This window comes from Anomaloglossus baeobatrachus, chromosome 11, assembly GCF_048569485.1.
Source record: "Anomaloglossus baeobatrachus isolate aAnoBae1 chromosome 11, aAnoBae1.hap1, whole genome shotgun sequence".
In the NCBI taxonomy this organism is placed as follows: Eukaryota; Metazoa; Chordata; class Amphibia; order Anura; family Aromobatidae; genus Anomaloglossus; species Anomaloglossus baeobatrachus.
The window spans coordinates 62,055,957-62,074,582 of NC_134363.1; the positions used below are offsets into that span (position 1 = coordinate 62,055,957).

General features: G+C 48.7%; 1 protein-coding gene across 8 annotated transcripts in view; it reads right to left on the bottom strand.

Moving 5' to 3' along the window:
- Positions 1-18,626, bottom strand: part of LOC142256609 (galactoside alpha-(1,2)-fucosyltransferase 2-like) — a 254,802-nt gene that overhangs the window by 77,680 nt on the left and 158,496 nt on the right. The window contains exon 3 of one of the 8 annotated variants that reach the window (XR_012727548.1): positions 1,190-1,537. The exons of the other annotated variants lie outside the window; for them this stretch is intronic. The gene's annotated coding sequence lies outside the window, so the exon portion shown is untranslated. Of the gene's footprint in view, positions 1-1,189; positions 1,538-18,626 lie in introns of those variants that run through there. 8 annotated transcript variants of the gene reach the window in all.

The window sequence follows — 18,626 nt, forward strand, 5'->3', positions numbered from 1 at the left end:
CCGAAATGTACCTCATGGAAGTAAAACAACAACTAACATACCTTTTGTTACCAGGTATTACCGTCTAATCCTGTGCCAGCTTTTAAAAATATATTGGATCAGCTTCTCCATGCTGCATTTTGTCTTAACATCATCATCAAGAAAGAGAAAAACTTCATGATAACCCTGTACTTGGTCCCAAAGGTGCACAAGAACCTATCGGAACCACCAGGTAGGACCATGGTGTTGAGTATCGGTGGCCTGTTTGAACGTCCTTGCATTTATTTGGATTTTTCAGTTTTGAATATTGACTCTTCACCAACTGATCGCAATCAATCCTTGAATCAACATGAACGAACTGAGTACATGAAACTCCATAACTAAAGGCCACGTCTCACTAAGCAATATCGCTAGCAACATCCCTGCTGAGGCACGACTTTTGTGACGCAACAGCGATGTTGCTAGCGATGTTGCTGTGTGTGACATCCAGCAACAACCTGGCCCCTGCTGTGAGGTCGCTGGTTGTTGCTGAATTTCCTGGACCATTTTTTAGTTGATGCTCTCCCGCTGTGAAGCACACATCGCTCTGTGTGACAGCGACAGAGCAACAACTGAATGTGCAGTGAGCAGGGAGCCGGCTTCTGCGGACGCTGGTAACCAATGTAAATATCGGGTATCCAAGAAGCCCTTTCCTTGGTTACCCAATATTTACCTTCGTTACCCGCGTCCGCCGCTCTCACGCTGTCAGTGCCTGCTGCCTGCTCCCTGCACACATAGCCAGACTACACATTGGGTAATTCACCCGATGTGTACTCTGGCTAGGAGTGCAGGGAGCCAGCGCTAAGCGGTGTGCGCTGGTAACCAAGGTAAATATCGGGTTGGTTACCCGATATTTACCTTAGTTACCAAGCGCAGCATCGCTTCCACGCGTCGCTGCTGGCTGGGGGCTGGTCACTGGTTGCTGGTGAGATCTGCCTGTTTGACAGCTCACCAGCAACCTGTGTAGTGACGCTCCAGTGATCCCTGCCAGGTCAGGTTGCTGGTGGAATCGCTGGAGCGTCGCTTAGTGTGACGGTACCTTAAGGTGCAAGAGTAGGGCACTTGAGACACCTTGTCTCTGGCTCTCTCTTATGCCACTACTCACACATGGAGACTTCTTCAGATACAGTAACTTGACTCAATTGAAGAGGCATGTATGAAGATTCCAGAAGAAGTCGTTTATTTCAAAGCTGAATTCTTGTATTATGCACAATTACAGTAGGTAGAAAAGACAATTCTGAGCCAGAGCTGCATAGCTATGATGTTGGCAAGATGGCTGACATACACTAACTGGGGAAGAAGGGAGGGATTACTGACATCAGAGCAGCTACAGGGAGAGCGGGAGAACAACTTCAAAAAAGGGCAAGCTTTATTTCATAGTAACAATACAATGACAATACAATGCTGGATGATTCCCAAGTCGTGGGACAAGATACTTCCAGCCTGAAATATTTAGATTTCACAACAAACAAAACTTGACACGATGTCCTTAGATGACGTCCATCACTGTTCTTCAAACCTGGAAGACAAAAAAAGAAACCCACAAACATGCAACAATAAAACTGTCAACAGTTCTAAAGACCAATTTGTGGTTGGTGGCCTGTAGTTCATAACAGTAGGATAAATCTAAGTTCAATAGAAACCCATCTTCATATGGAGGAAGCCGCAACATGCAAATACTTCCACCAACCCAATAATACAATGGAGAATGTTCCATATAATAACACATACTGAAGGTATGGGCAAGTACGCTTTCCGTCATAAACTGTCTCAAGTAGTAACGGCTTTCATATGATGTCCTTCTTTGCTAGAATTACAAGTTCAGTTACAGGGCAAAGGAAACTCATGTTGAGCCCCCTTTCATCACTTTCACTTCCAACTTTTGACTCTTTCCATCGTCACTAGGTATAACTTTGTGATACTGTGGCACCCTGGACAAGCCAGGGGCCACAGGTAACAACACACGCACACCCCCACCCCCAGCAGTTCACAGCAGTCATCCCCAGTGAGACCTGATTTCTTCCTCGGGTTCAGACAGACACACCAGGTGGGCGGAGTCAGGCAGATGGGCACGCCCACCGAGGAGTTTAGCTGGCCTGAGGCAGGAAACAAGGGAGACAAGTCCAGGCAGAGGAAGAAAGAGGAGGTCTGCAGAGAGGCAGACACACACTGGGGCCTAGGTTGGAGCCTAGGTCCCTCATGTAGCCAGTAAGGCAGACGGTAGTGGCCGTCTGCAGGAGCCGGGAAGACAGTCTTGGTGGAACTGTAGGTAGCCGGGACAGGGTAGTGGCCCGTCCAGTACCGAACCGGGGAGCCAGCTGGAAACCGGAGCACAGGAGGAGCGTACACGAAGGTGCAGGAAAGGACTTACACTACCAACCTGGTGTCAGGGGAAAAACACTGCAGCCGTCTGTGGGACCCGTCCATCCAGCCATTTGCTTTACCGGAGACTTTGCATTGATCATTGGCTGAGTGAGTACCACCGTGCCGTGTGGCACAGCGCTGCCCCCGCGACCCTGCACCTCACCAGGCCCCGTAACCCGCCTGCCATCCATCCCTACCCCTCACCGGGCCCCGGGACAACCAATCCCCCTACCCACGGAGGGGAGAAAACAACATCCAAGCTGCTCCCTGTCACCACTCCCGGAATCCCGTCCAGAGGAGCGGTGGTGTCATAACCTCACCACAACCGTGGGTGGCGTCACGGACAATCAATCCCCAAAACCATTCCCCTTTTCACTCACAGGCGAGGAACGCTACTCGAGTCCCCGGGATCCGGCCCACCGCTCGAGCCACCACCGAGCAGCAGCAGCCGGACCCGAGCAGTGGGTGAGCGCAGCATCCCCTCCTCCGCCCGCGACAATACGACCCACTGACCAGTGATTACAATGAGCTTCTTGGTCTTTAAGAAGGACAAGATCTTCTTCTTGAAGGTTAGACCTGGATGATTGCCATTTGTGATGGCCTTAAAGCAAGTGTAAGTATTCAGTCTTCCAGCTGTGCTAAACCACATGTGTTGTACCTGCTTCCACTGACGATTCCATATGTCACTGTGGTCAAAATTCCTTGAAGGGATTGCACCAGCTCCATTCTTCTGTGCAAGAAATGTAGTTGAAGTAAGAATACTGCTACCAATGGTTTTGCCTTAATTATAGCTGACACTTTTGTGAGGGCGGTAACCAGACCTTCATGGGTGAGAGGCAACTTATTTACCAGCAACATCGACTCAAGGACTCTTTGTGCGATTCCAATCTTATGTTCCCAGGATCCACTCGTATGTGATAAGTGTGGGAGGTTGAACACCCAGGTACACCCACTCACAGTCGACAAGCTGTCTACATGCAGTTCCTTGCAGGCGCCTACAAAATTTGTGCTGAAGTCAGACCTAAATTGTTTGGCTGTTCCAAAGATGGAAAAGAATTGATTGAGGGCATTGATGAAGTACCATGGGCCAAAGACGTCTATGCCAATATATTCGAATGGCTGATTTGTGCTTAGTCGATTTGCTGGGAGATTTGCCATTTGTTGATGTTTTCTTCTTAATCTTTGACAGTTAATACATCTAGTAGTACTGAGAAGACATCTCTTCAGCCCCACAATCCAAAAGCCAACTTACCTGATGGTGCCTTTAGTAATTTTGATAGGCTATTGCAGCTATGGCCTCTGTAATGCATCAGAGAAAATGTGGACATCTCTTCACACGGCAGCTGAAAGAGACATTAAGGAATAACAATGTGGGACTTGGAGATGTTCTTATACCTTCAGAGACTTCTTCCATGTTTACCACCTTTGTTGTTTCTGGGACGGTAGTGAATTGTGGCAAGGTGTCTACGCCAACATATGTAAATGGCAGATCTGTGCTTAGCCGATCTGCTGGTGTTGATGTGGGTGTTTTCCGCTTATATACATATGAAGCACTGAGGAGGCAAATATCCTCATTCCCACAATCCACAAGCCAGCTGACCTGATGGCGCCTTTGTGCCGCCCTCGTGCCAGCAGCCGCCGCTGCTCAGATCCGGACCTTCAGGGGTGATGTCTCGAGGGTCTCCGGACCCGGGTGTCTCGCGGACACGCCGAATAAAATGGGGGGGGGCGTAGATGTACGGGCCAGGCCGTAATAGGTTCGTGACGACACCCACGGTGTGTGGTGAGGTGGGACACCACCGCTGCTGTTACGGGGCACCCGGGGGAGATGTTGTGCAGCAAGATGTTAACCCCTCCGTAGGCAGGGATGGTGGCCCCGGGACCCGATGGCTCTGGTGCAGGGGGATGACGACCGCAGATGGTGCTGGTGTACTCACTTTTAGTAAAACACACAAGTCTCTGGTAAACCAAGGTGGTGGTGGCTGGTGCCGCGGCCGATTGCGTTCGGGATCCCCCACCCGGCTGGTGGTTTCTATCCTTTTCCTGCACTGTTTAAGTAGAAAAGACTTCCCAGTTTAAACGTTGGAGTCTGCTCCCGGCTGGATGTGGCCTAAGGAGCCGTGTCCGCAGACGCTGGCCCGTGGGATCTATGGGCCTTGGTGGTGACCTCTTATCTCTAATCGGTGGACTGTTGTCTTCTATGAGGGACTTTGGGCGGGACAGGACCTCTAGTCCTGGCCTCAATTGGTTAATTAATTAGTTCCACTTGTTTCTGGCTCCTGGCTTCAGGGTCCGAGTACCCCCCTTTGTGCTACGGTTTCCGGGTCGGTTTCCCGTGTTGGTACCGGCGGGCTATAACCCTGGCCCGGTCCACCTTGGTTCCACCGAGCTGTCTTCCCGTCTCCTGCTGACGGAGACCACCCGCTGCCTCCTAGCCAAAGCACCAGGGCTCCTACCCTGGTACCTGTCAGTTTGCTTCAGGCCTGACACACAGGCCTGACCTCCTCTCCACACTCAACTCTAACACTTTCTGACTCCTTTTCCCGCCCTGAGCTGTCTAAACCCCTGGGTGGGCGTGTCCCAACTGCCTGGTCACGCCCACTGGTGTGTCTATCTTTCCCTAAGGGGGGTGACTAGGGTTTAATGGTTGGCTGTGTGTTTCCTTGTGAGGGAAGGTGTTATGCAGGGGCCTAACTGTTTTTGCCAGGGCGTCACACCTTCAGTAAGCTGTCTGCCTTGGTGCTCTACTCGTTCGTGATAGTATCGGACCAACAGACTAACAACATAGTGTTGACTCGGAATTATGAAAGGATTTTGCTCCTTATCACACAGATCAGATTTCTCTATACAATCACCCACTCTAAAGCCAGCTTTACACCTTACAATTAGGTGTGCGATCTCGTATGCGATGTGACACGCCCAGGTTGCATACGGGATCTTATGAGATTGCACGTAGGTCGTTCATTTGCTGTCACACGTGCGTTAGTAGTCTATGTTAAATTGATCAATTTTGTGTGCGATCCTTTAGATCATGTGTTCTGTGACGTATGCATTGGGCACCTTTTTTTTTTTTTTTTTTTTTTTTTAATTTATTGACTTGCCAAGCGTGTGTAATGTGTAGGGATGCGTTTTTACTATGTCATCTGCCATTCAGCTCTGCTACATGGCCGCTGACAGCAGACACAGACAGCCATGTAGCAGAGCTGAATGGCAGATGACAGCAGACACAGACAGAGCCGCACTGTCAGAATGAACTCGGGTGAACTTCCCCCGACTTCATGGTCATGCTGCGGCTCTGTCTGTGTCGCGTCCTGATTAGCGGTCACCAGTGAAGGACTCACCGGTGACCGCTAAACTCCTGAGTAACTGAATTGAGCAGCCCTCTCTCATATACTCACCGATCCCCGATCTCCGGCGCTGCACGTCATTCACACTGCTCCGGTGGCTTTTACTGTTTTGAAAAAGCCGGCCGCTCATTAAAGAATCTCGTATTCCCTGCTTTCCCCGCCCACCGGCGCCTATGATTGGTTGCAGTGAGACACGCCCCCCACGCTGAGTGACAGGTGTCACACTGCACCCAATCACAGCAGCCGGTGGGCGTGTCTATACTGTGCAGTGAAATAAATAATTAATTAAAAAAAACAGCGTGCGGTCCCCCTCAATTTTAAAACCAGCCAGATAAAGCCATACGGCTGAAGGCTGGTATTCTCAGGATGGGGAGCTCCACGTTATGGGGAGCCCCCCAGCCTAACAATATCAGCCAACAGCCGCCCAGAATTGCCGCATACATTATATGCGACAGATCTGGGACTGTACCCGGCTCTTCCCGATTTGCCCTGGTGCGTTGGCAAATCGGGGTAATAAAGAGTTAATGGCAGCCCATAGCTGCCAATAAGTCCTAGATTAATCATGTCAGGCGTCTATGAGACACCTTCCATGATTAATCTGTAAATTACAGTAAATAAACACACACACCCGAACAATCCTTTATTAGAAATAAAAACACAAACATATACCCTGGTTAACCACTTTAATCAGCCCCAAAAAGCCCTCCATGTCCGGCGTAATCCAGGATGCTCCAGCGTCACTTCCAGCGCTGCTGCATGGAGGTGACCGGAGCTGCAGCAGACACAGCCGCTCCGGTCACCTCCACGCAGCTAATGAAGACAGCCGTGCGATCAGCTGAGCTGTCAGTGAGGTTACCCGCTGTCACTGGATCCAGCGGTGGCCGCGGGTAACCTCAGTGACAGCTCAGCTGATCGCGCTACTCACCTCAGTTGCTGCGTGGAGGTGAGAGGAGCGGCGGTGAGTAGCGCGATCAGCTGAGCGGTCACTGAGGTTACCCGCGGCCACCGCTGCACCCACCGCTGGATCCAGTGACAGCGGGTAACCTCAGTGACAGATCAGCTGATCGCGCGGCTGTCTTCATTAGCTGCGTGGAGGTGACCGGAGCGGCGGTGTATTCTGCAGCTCCGGTCACCTCCATGCAGCAGAGCTGGATGCGACGCTGGAGCATCCTGGATTCCGCCGGACATGGAGGGCTTTTTTGGGCTGATTAAAGGGGTTAACCAGGGTATATGTTTGTGTTTTTTATTTCTAATAAAGGACTTTTTCGGGTGTGTGTGTTTATTTACTGTAATTTACAGATTAATCATGGAAGGTGTCTCATAGACGCCTGACATGATTAATCTAGGACTTATTGGCAGCTATGGGCTGCCAATAACTCCTTATTACCCCGATTTGCCAACGCACCAGGGCAAATCGGGAAGAGCCGGGTACAGTCCCAGAACTGTCGCATCTAATGTATGCGGCAATTCTGGGCGGCTGTTGGCTGATATTGTTAGGCTGGGGGGCTCCCCATAACGTGGAGCTCCCCATCCTGAGAATACCAGCCTTCAGCCGTATGGCTTTATCTGGCTGGTTTTAAAATTGGGGGGGACCGCACGCCGTTTTTTTTAATTATTTAATTATTTATTTCACTGCACAGTATAGACACGCCCACCGGCTGCTGTGATTGGGTGCAGTGTGACACCTGTCACTCAGCGTGGGGGGGCGTGTCTCACTGCAACCAATCATAGGTGCCGGTGGGCGGGGTAAGCAGGGAATACGAGATTGTTTAATGGGCGGCCGGCTTTTTCAAAATAGTAAAAGCCGCCGGAGCAGTGTGAATGCCGTGCAGCGCCGGAGATCGGGGATCGGTGAGTATGAGAGAGGGGGTAAGAGGGATAGACTGACATGGACAGAGAGAGAGGGACAGAGATAGTGATCGACTGACAGAGATTAGTGCATGACAGACATTGTGAGGCGCTTCAGAACGCAGCTTTTCAGCTGCGCTCTGAAGCGGAAGCTGCGGTGCAGAGCGCACACCTGCGCACATAGCCTCAGACATCACAATCGTATGAGGGATGTCACACGTTACAATTGACTAGGTTCATACAACAAAACGTCCAATGTATGAGGAATAAACGACGTGTATGCGATCACCGTATTTTCGTTCAATCTTGATCGCACGTAGGTGTCACACGCAAATACGTCACGAATGATGCAGGATGTGCGTCACTTACAACTTGACCCCGACGACGGATTGAAAGATTTATTGAAGCGTGTAAAGCAGGCATTAGCACCATATGATGAGCCAGCTTTGATTTTTGTTTGTGCTTTTTTAAGTCTTTTTAACAATTTGTGGTGCTTCCTTGTGCTTTCCATTGATGCGTTAACAAAATAGTATTTTTTGTGATGACCTCTCCTGTGATGTAGGGTGTGTGTGCATCCACTGCACCACTGGCTGGGCTTACCCCGAAGGGATGTGACTATGTGGTAGTCATTAGAGCCTCAGATGGTGAGGATAGACTGGGCTGCAGGTAGTCACCAGGTATAACTCTCAGCTGACTGATGGGTCAAGGTAGGAGTACAAGGTACAGAGGGTACAGGCAGAGACAGTCAAAAAGTCTGAGGTCGAGGCAGGTAGCATAGGGTAAGAATACAGAGCCGAGGTCAGGAGTGGAGAGGTCAGACGAAACGAGGATACAAACTGGGTCAAATCTGAAGAGATTATATGGACACAAACCAGGATGGAATTCTAGAAACAGGTAGCCACTAGAAACCTACATTTAGGCGCCATGTGAATGGATGAGGTACCTAATATAGTCCTTTCTGGCAGGTGATAGGACAGGGAAGCTAAACCCTGCAGAAGACAGCAGGGTTAAATTCCTGCATGATCTGGCCGTACCTCCCTATAGCCAGTTGGAGACAGCAGGATAATGCAGCAAGTTAAAACTGCCAAAAAGGATTTTAGCATGCATACCTGAGGCTGAGCAGAGTAGTGCAGTGGGTAGACTGGTGCTTAGATCGTGTTTGGGTTATCAGCCTGACAGTTGCTTCACCTTATGTCCCTCCTTTTTTTTGGCCAGACGTTCGAAGGAATCTTTCCAAGATGGAAGGGGCACAGATGTTCTACGCAGACTCCCAAGATGTCCCCTCAGGACCAAAGCCTCTCCAGTCAAACAAATAGAAAGTCTTCACCCGAACCTTCTTGGAATCCAGAATGTCCCTTACTACAAGCACATTCAATATACCGAAAACAGGAGTAGAGGCAAGAATATGTGATCTAGAGAAATGGTTCAGGACCATTGGCTTCAGGAGCGAGACATGGAAGCAATTCAGAACTAGTAGATTTAACTGGAGCTGAAGAATGTAGCTTATCAGATTGATCTGCTTGAGGATCTTGAAATGTCCAAGGTACTAAGGGGTAAACTTTAAGGAAGGAATCTTTAAGCGAATGTTGCAAGATGACAACCAGACTTTATCACCAGAATGTTAATGAGGTGGAGAATCTCTTTTCTTGCCTGCCACCTTAGACTTCATCCTAAACATGGCCTTAAAGAGGAAAACTGTAGTGTGGTGCCAGATCTGGCTAAAGTTGCCTTAAGAGGAACCTGCAACTAGTAACACAGAGGAAGCAGTCATAGGGGATAACACTTGAGGGTTCTGGGAATAACAAAAGATGATCTAGAAGACTCCCCAACATAGTTGTTGTATGCAAATTTGACCCAGAGGAGTAGTTGTACCCAATTATCCTGTCAGAGTTCCGGGTTTTCCAGTTTTCTTTTGAAAGAGCTTGCCCTTTGTTAACATGGAGTTTTCTGTTCTGTTGCCCTACTTCCTGTCCATCTGCTTAAAAGCCGCCCCTAAGCTTAGTCCAGTGCCTGAGTATATTGCTTCCTGTGTACTCCTGCCCTGCTGCTCTCATCTCCTGATTGCTGTTTGGATTCAGTGAAAACACCTGACACCAGCTCTGGACTTCACCTCTCATTCAACTGTGCTCGGACTTTGTCTGCTGTCTATGGTCGGCATTTCTGCCTGGTCCCTTCCGTTCATATCCACCCTAGGACTCACATCACGTACGGACATTTTTTTGGACTATATCTGTTGCCCTTTTTGTGTCCCGGCTGCTGTGCATTTAGGCCTTCTGGGGTGAATGCCGGACAGCCCCTGTATAGGGGTTCGCTCCTGGTGGTCTCCCTGGGGGAGTCCGGTGTGCAGCCCCGGGAATTCCCTTTTGCTCTGAACCCAGCAGGTATTTACTGTGTTTATGTTCCACTGTGTATATACTGTTCTGTGTGCATATTGCAGTTACATATTACTGTGTATATCTTGTTCTGTTTACATATTGCGGTTACATATTACTGTGTATATCTTGTTCTGTTTACATATTGCGGTTACTTATTATTGTGTATATTCTGTTCTGTGCACATTTTGCGGTTACATGTTGTAAAACGTCTTTTGCACCAAGAACTCGTCTCTGGTTGTCATTGCCCTAACGCAATCGAAATCCTCAGTACATACAGTAGTATTACATTATACTCAGGCCTTAAAAGGATTTCGCTGGGGCAATGACTGAGACACGAATAGATCAGCTTTTCTCCATGATTAACTCCTTGCAGCAGGAGATGGAGGCGGTGCAAACTAAGCTTAGAGATGTGGAGGTACAGCTGGGCTATGATCACCAGGTACTGGGTCCGGCTATTCAGGATTTGCAAACCAGAATGAAGGCTCAGGAAGCTGCCCCCGCTACATCCGTATCAGCTCCCGGTATGCCTAGGTTACCCCCATTTCGTTTCAGTGGTGATCGTAGTCAGTTTCGTGGGTTTGTTAACCAGTGTATACTGTTTTTTGATGTACATGCTGATTATTACCGTTCTGACCGGTCAAAAGTGTTATGTATAATTATGTTGTTAACCTCACGAGCACTGGCTTGGGCTAATCCTATGATAGAGAATCGTGATATCCGTTTAAATAACCTGGATGACTTTTTAACAGCAATGGCGCAAATGTTTGATGATCCTAATCGCCGTGCTACCGCTGAATCGGCTCTGCTTTCCTTACGTCAGGGAAAGCGGTCTGTCGTCGAATACGCCACTGAGTTCAAAAGGTTAGTGGTAGACACCGACTGGGGAAACAATGCACTATTGTCCGTTTTCAGAAAGGGTTTGTCCGGTACCATCAAGGACGAGTTAGCTCGTGCCGAATCTCCACGGGATTTTGAACTGTTTCTCCAACACTGTGTGCGTATCGATACCCGCTTGACGGAACGCCGACAGGAAAAATGGGCAGCTGTAAACCGGGTAACCAACTTTGCGTTTCCTTCTAGAGAACCCGCTCACAAGACACCACGGGAGGCCGAGGATGTTCCTATGCAAGTGGACTCTCTACAAAAGCGAGAGACCAACGAACGTCGTGAACACCGGCTCCGTGAGCGTTTGTGTTTCTATTGTGGTCAATCGGACCATTTTCTGATTGACTGTCCAAAACGTCTAAATCGCCCAAATAAGGTACTGGCAGCAATGGCAGAGTGTGACAACACGGACGCAGAGTCCGATATCTCTGAGGCAAGTTTACACCTGGATGCGGTATTTCCCTTGACTTTGATGTCAACTTCACCTAAGGACTCAGAAGGGAAATACACCCATTGCTCGCTTCCCATTCAGATACGGTGGGAGGGACAGTTAATTCCTACATCTGCTATGATAGACTCTGGGGCAGGGGGAAATTTCATGGACTCTTCTTTTGCCAGGAAACACTGTATCCAGACTCAACAAAGATCCTCACCGGTTACCATCGAGACGGTAGATGGTTCTCCATTAGTTTCTGGACCAGTTGATCGGGAGACAGTACCCCTTGAATGTGTGATGAAACCAGGTCAGCAGGAGACCCTTGTTTTCATGTTGATTTCTTCTCCCCATTTTCCGATAATTTTAGGAATTCCTTGGCTGCGGTCTACAAATCCAGTCATCGATTGGGAGACTAAAGAAATATCCTTCCCACTCCAGAGTGGTCCGACCATTAGTCCAACTGTACCGGTTCCAGTAACACCGAATGCGGAGGGCACTGTACAGGTACCTGTTCTACCCCCGGTTTATAATGACTTCGCTGATATATGCGACAAAAGAAAAGCAGATCGGCTTCCCCCGCATAGACCGTATGATTGTCCCATAGACTTACTCCCAGGGGCAGAGATCCCGTTTGGTCATGTCTATCCGTTGGCGGCACCTGAGTTACAAGCACTAAAAGATTACATCGATGAAAGCCTAGCCAAGGGATTTATTCGACCTTCTACTTCACCAGCAGGGGCACCCATCTTTTTTGTGAAAAAGAAAGAGGGGACTCTGAGACCTTGTATCGACTACCGCGAACTAAATAAGATAACCATCCGGAACCGGTATCCGTTACCGTTGATTCCCGAACTATTGGAGAGAGTACAACAGGCCAAAATATTTACTAAATTGGATCTCCGTGGGGCATATAATCTACTCCGCATACGTCCCGGGGACGAGTGGAAAACAGCGTTCAGATGTCGGTATGGACATTATGAGTATCTAGTGATGCCTTTTGGACTTTGTAACGCTCCTGCGGCTTTCCAACACCTAGTCAACGATATTTTTAGGGATATAATGGACCAGTTCATGGTGATTTACCTGGATGATATCTTGATCTTTTCTGATTCCCTACAGGAACACCAGGAGCACGTCAAGACAGTACTTACCCGTCTGAGGGATAACCACCTGTATATTAAACTGGAGAAGTGCGAATTCCATTGCTCACAAATACAATTTTTAGGATATGTCATCTCTCCTCAGGGATTGAACATGGAGTCTGGCAAGATACAAGCAATTCTAGACTGGCCGGAACCGGGAAACATCAAGGAGGTACAACGCTTTGTCGGTTTTGCAAACTATTACAGACGCTTTATTCGTAACTTTTCAGAGATCGTCCGTCCTATCACTCTGTTAACCAAGAAAGGACAGAAGTTTGTGTGGTCTGCCCAGGCCCAGGAAGCTTTCAATCATCTCAAGGTTTGTTTTACCTCAGCACCAATACTAATACACCCAAATCCCGCACTCCCCTTTATTGTGGAAGTCGACGCTTCCGATTATGCATTAGGGGCTATCCTTTCCCAAAGGACTGGGGACAAGAGTCTCTTGCATCCGTGTGCTTTCTTTTCTCGCCGGTTGTCCCCTGCAGAAAAGAACTATGACATTGCGGACAAGGAATTGTTGGCGATTATTTCAGCTTTTAAGGAATGGAGACACCACTTACAGGGAGCTGCGCAGCAAGTGATAGTACTCACAGATCATCGTAACCTGGAATTTCTTAAGTCTGCCAGGTGCCTGTCTCCATGGCAAGCCCGTTGGAGCTTATTCCTTAACCAGTTCAATTTTATCGTTACATACCGTCCAGGTTCACGTAATGGGAAAGCCGATGCCTTGTCCCGAATCCACGCCATGGACTCCGTGCCTGGAACCCCGTCTCAGACCGTGTTATCAGATGCCAATTTCGTTGGAGTAATCCAGGACCAGGACTTGTGGAAGGACATCAAGCTGGCCTATGATGGTGACGTATTTCTTGCTGCCCCCCCAAATGATGTGACTCTTGTCCTTCGGAATGGTGTGTGGTTGAGAGAGCGACGTATTTATGTCCCGGAGGCTGTAAGACTTCGGGTTCTCAAGTTGGTCCATGACTCCGTGTTGGCAGGTCATAGGGGGGTACAGAAGACGCAGGAATTTCTGAGTCGTTTTTTGTGGTGGCCAACCTGTTTAAAGGATGTGAAAGACTATGTCCACTCATGTGTGGTTTGTGCCCGGTGCAAGGTCCCTCGTGTGGCTCCTACGGGACTCCTTCAACCGTTACCCGTTCCATCTCGCCCTTGGGGATCCATCTCAATGGATTTTATTGTGGAGTTGCCAGTCTCAGGCGGTCACAATACCATTTTAGTGGTGGTGGATCGGTTGACAAAAGCTGCTCACTTTATTCCGTGTATCGGTCTTCCCTCAGCCGCAGAGACAGTGGATTTGGTTATCCAGAATATATTCCGATTGCATGGGGTACCAGATGAGATCATCTCTGACCGGGGCGTGCAGTTCACGTCTAAGTTCTGGAAGGGGTTTTGTTCGGCACTCCAGATTAATGTCTGTTTGTCTTCTGCATACCATCCTCAGACAAATGGGCAAACCGAACGGACTAATCAAACCCTGGAGCAGTACCTACGATGTTATGTCAGCCATCTGCAGGACGATTGGTTGAAGCTGCTTCCTTTGGCGGAGTTCTCGTATAACAACACTCAGAGCAGCTCCACTAAGGTAACGCCCTTTTTCGCTAACTTGGGTTACCATCCGAATGTTTTGCCTAGGTCACCGGTGGCGGTTTCGGTGCCAGCGGTGGAGGACAGATTGATGGAGCTACGACAGAATCTGGAGGTTTTAAAGGACACTATGGCTTCGGCTCAGGAGCATTACAAGAAGTCGGCAGACACTCACCGGAAACAGGCACCCATGTATAAGGTAGGGGACTCTGTGTGGTTATCCACCAAAAACCTGAGATTGGGTGTTCCTTCGCAGAAGCTGGGGCAGAAATTCATCGGTCCGTTTAAGATCACCGGAATCGTGAGCCCTGTGGCCTGTCGGCTGCGGTTGCCGCACCATTTAAAGGTACACCCGGTCTTTCATGTTTCTCTACTCAAACCCGTTTCCCCTAATACGTTTCATGGTCGTATCGTGCCTCCTCCTCCGCCTGTGATGGTTGACGGCGAGGAGCAGTTCGTGGTTGAGGACATTATTGACTCCCGGCTCCATCGGCTTCAGTATCTGGTACGTTGGCAGGGGTACTCCCCCGAGGATGATTCCTGGGAACCTGTGGGTAACATTCGAGCGCCCCGGAAGGTTGCTCAGTTTCATCGGCGGTCCCCGGACAAGCCGGGCCCTGATCCGTCCTGAGGCCGTTTCTTGGGGGGGGGGGGAGTACTGTCAGAGTTCCGGGTTTTCCAGTTTTCTTTTGAAAGAGCTTGCCCTTTGTTAACATGGAGTTTTCTGTTCTGTTGCCCTACTTCCTGTCCATCTGCTTAAAAGCCGCCCCTAAAGCTTAGTCCAGTGCCTGAGTATATTGCTTCCTGTGTACTCCTGCCCTGCTGCTCTCATCTCCTGATTGCTGTTTGGATTCAGTGAAAACACCTGACACCAGCTCTGGACTTCACCTCTCATCCAACTGTGCTCGGACTCTGTCTGCTGTCTCTGGTCGGCATTTCTGCCTGGTCCCTTCCGTTCATATCCACCCTAGGACTCACATCACGTACGGACATTTTTTGGACTATATCTGTTGCCCTTTTTGTGTCCCGGCTGCTGTGCATTTAGGCCTTCTGGGGTGATTGCCGGACAGCCCCTGTATAGGGGTTCGCTCCTGGTGGTCTCCCTGGGGGAGTCCGGTGTGCAGCCCCGGGAATTCCCTTTTGCTCTGAACCCAGCAGGTATTTACGGTGTTTATGTTCCACTGTGTGCATATTGCAGTTACATATTACTGTGTATATCTTGTTCTGTTTACATATTGCGGTTACTTATTATTGTGTATATTCTGTTCTGTGCACATTTTGCGGTTACATATTGTAAAACGTCTTTTGCACCAAGAACTCGTCTCTGGTTGTCATTGCCCTAACGCAATCGAAATCCTCAGTACATACAGTAGTATTACATATCCTGACGAGAAGAATTAAAATGGCATACATAGTTTTCAAGAACCTGGTTGACCCTTCCACTTACCCATTGGTCTGAGCATGATAGGAGGACAAGTCCAACTGAACATTCAGCAGCTTGCAGAGGACTCTTCAGAGCTTCTATGTGAACCTGACCCCTGAATGAGAGATAATGTGGAGAGGAAGACCATGGAAATGAAACACATGCTGAAGGAATTGCATGGCGAGTTTGGGAGTGAAAGGCAGACTGGCAAGAGAAATTAAGTGAGCCATCTTGAAAAAATGGTCTACCATGACTCAAATTGTTACAACCTTCAGAGATGGGTAAGTCCTCGATGAAATTCATGGCTATGTGTTGTCAGGGTATGGAAGGCATGGCTAGAGCTTGAAAAAGACCAGCAGGCTTGTTACTGGGGGACTTGTTTCTGGCTTACTAAGGACAGGCAATTATGAAATCCCAAACATCCTTGGCCAGTGAGGGACACCTAAAGCAGCAAGCAATCAATTCTATAGATGTGCATATGACCATATAGCCGGCTAGCCTAGACTCATGTCATCAAGGCAGAATTCTTCACCCAGTAGAAGGAACAAAGATCTTACCTGGTGGAATGTCCTTTAGTAGAATGAGCTACTTCAACAATTCTGGATGGATTGATGATGTACTGTGGTTCCTCTGCAGAATCAGACACGTCAAAGGAACAGGACAAGGCATCAGTTTTAATAATGTACTCCACAGGATGGAAGTGCAACTCAAAGTTGAATCAGGTGAGAGAAGAGTGCCCACCTTGTTTGACCAGGATTTAACAGTTAAATAGCCTGCAGAGGTGTCAAACCCTTAAGATTCATGTAAATTATTACTAGAGAGCTGGCACCTTTGCGAAGATGTTGCTATTCTTTAAGCGCCATCCTAAAGCGATTCTTACACCAGGTTTTTGCTACCTAATTTGAGAGCAGCAAAATGTAAAGGCTGCTTTACACGGTACAACCGATTGTGCAATTTCACAATCGATCGTACCCGCCCCCGTCCTTTTTGCGTCACGGGCAAATCGCTGCCCGTGTCGCACAAAGTTAGTAACCCCCGGCACACATACTTGCCTCTCGTGCGACCTCGCTGTGGGCGGCGAACGTCCACTTCCTGGAGTGGGAGGGACGTTCGGCGTCACAGCGACGTCACACGGCCGCCGGCCAATATAAGCAGAGGGGCGGAGATGAGCGGGACGTAAACATCCCGCCCACCTCCTTCCTTCCACATAGAGCCGGCGGCGGCCGCGGGAGGCAGGTGAGCTGCTCATCGTTCCCGTGGTGTCACACGGAGCGGCGTGTGCTACCACGGAAACGATGGTCAACTAAATTAAACGATATTATGGAACCTAGCGAGCAGTACCCGACTCACGATTTGTGAGCGATACTGCGTCGCTAGGAGGTGTCACATAGGCCGGCATCGCCAGCCATGCCGGATGTGCGTCACAAAAACCGTGACCCCGACGATCTATCGCACGATAGATTGTCTGGTGTAAAGCAGCCTTAAGGGCAGAAATCCAGATTCATTTGATGTGTCACTTGCTGGCATGCTTAGTGTAGTTTTGATAAAATGACTGTTTAATCAGCAGTAGATTATCATTAGAGGACTACTCGGTGTGCTGCCAGGTAGTCCACTTGTTCACGAGCTCTGTATAACTGCTACATCTGTAGCCGAGAAAACATAGATTTTATCAAAATGACAGCAAACAGCTCAGTAAGTGACACATCGCCGATATCAGGGTCTTGAGCGATGAGAGTTGAGCGATGTTTGAGGTTCGAGGTTTGCCAATTTCATGTTTGAGTGATATTAGGGGTGCTCGAGATCGAACTCGAACGCAAGCTTTTTGCTAAAAGCTCGACAGCTCGAGTTACGTTCGAGAACGGTTCGATCAGCAAAAAGCCTAGCTAGTTACTAGCTGGCTTTTCACTGTAATAGTGTGAGTCACTCTGTGATTCACACTATTATTACACTATTATCAAATTTCAGCGTATAGTGTGTGGGGGGGGCGCGTTTAAGTCAGTGCTGCTGGGATAATGACGATCGCCATTTTATTTTTTTTCCCTAAGCGCGCGTGCAGTGGGGTGGGCCAGCATGTCAGCCAATCACAGACACACACACACAGCTAAGTGGACTGTTTTGCCAGACAAGCAAGGGCATGTGTCATAGGCTGTGAATGTCACATGTCCTTGCATTATAAATACGGCCATTTTCCCTCACGGCGCCATTATCTGCCTTCTGCGTGTAGGTGACAGTCACCGCTTACGCAGCTCCTGTCACCGCTCCTGCATTCTGCATCCACCTCTGCATTCTACCCTCATGCACATTTTGCTACGCTATTTTTAGAGCAAAAAGTGCTGAAACTTAGTGGCATCCACAAAGTGTCTGCTATACTAATTTAGTGTTCCACTTGTGCCAAGCAATTCCCACCACCTCTGAATTGAACCCTCATGCACATTTTGCTACGCTATTTTTATAGCAAACAGTGCTGAACATTAGTGGCATCCAAAAAGTGGCTGCTATACTCCATTGTTGTCCCACTGGTGCTAAGCAAGTCACACCACCTCTGCATTCAACCCTCATGCACATTTTGCTACGCTATTTTTATAGCAAACAGTGCTGAAAATTAGTGGCATCCACAAAGTGGCTGCTATACTAATTTAGTGTCCCACTTGTGCCAAGCAAGTCCCACCACCTCTGCATTCAACCCTCATGCACATTTTGCTACACTATTTTTATAGCAAACTCAGGGAATTCCTTGCTGCATTTCATCATTAGGAGGGATAGAAAGTGAGGCTTCCTTTACTGTCCTGGTACCCACAGAACACGGCCACTGTACCCACCTGCCCACGTTTGCCACGCTATTTAAATTGCCCAAAGAGCTGACACTTTTTCTGCCATCCTAAAATTGTCTGGAATACTAAGTTAGTGTTCCTTTGCTGCCAAGCAAGGTACAACACATGTGCGTTCTACGCTCCTTTCCATTTCTGGAATGCAATTATTAACTGCAGGTAGTCCAGCCAATCTGTGACGAAGGTGCAGGCGTGGATATAATGTTGACTTCATCCAATGGTGGTTCTCTCGATGTCTGACAGCTCAACAATACCATCTGTTTCCACTTCCAAAACAAGTGACGACCTGTCAATCACACTCCCGCTTACGGGTAAAGGGATGGAAGTTCAGTGTGAAAAAGCATGTATGACTGCT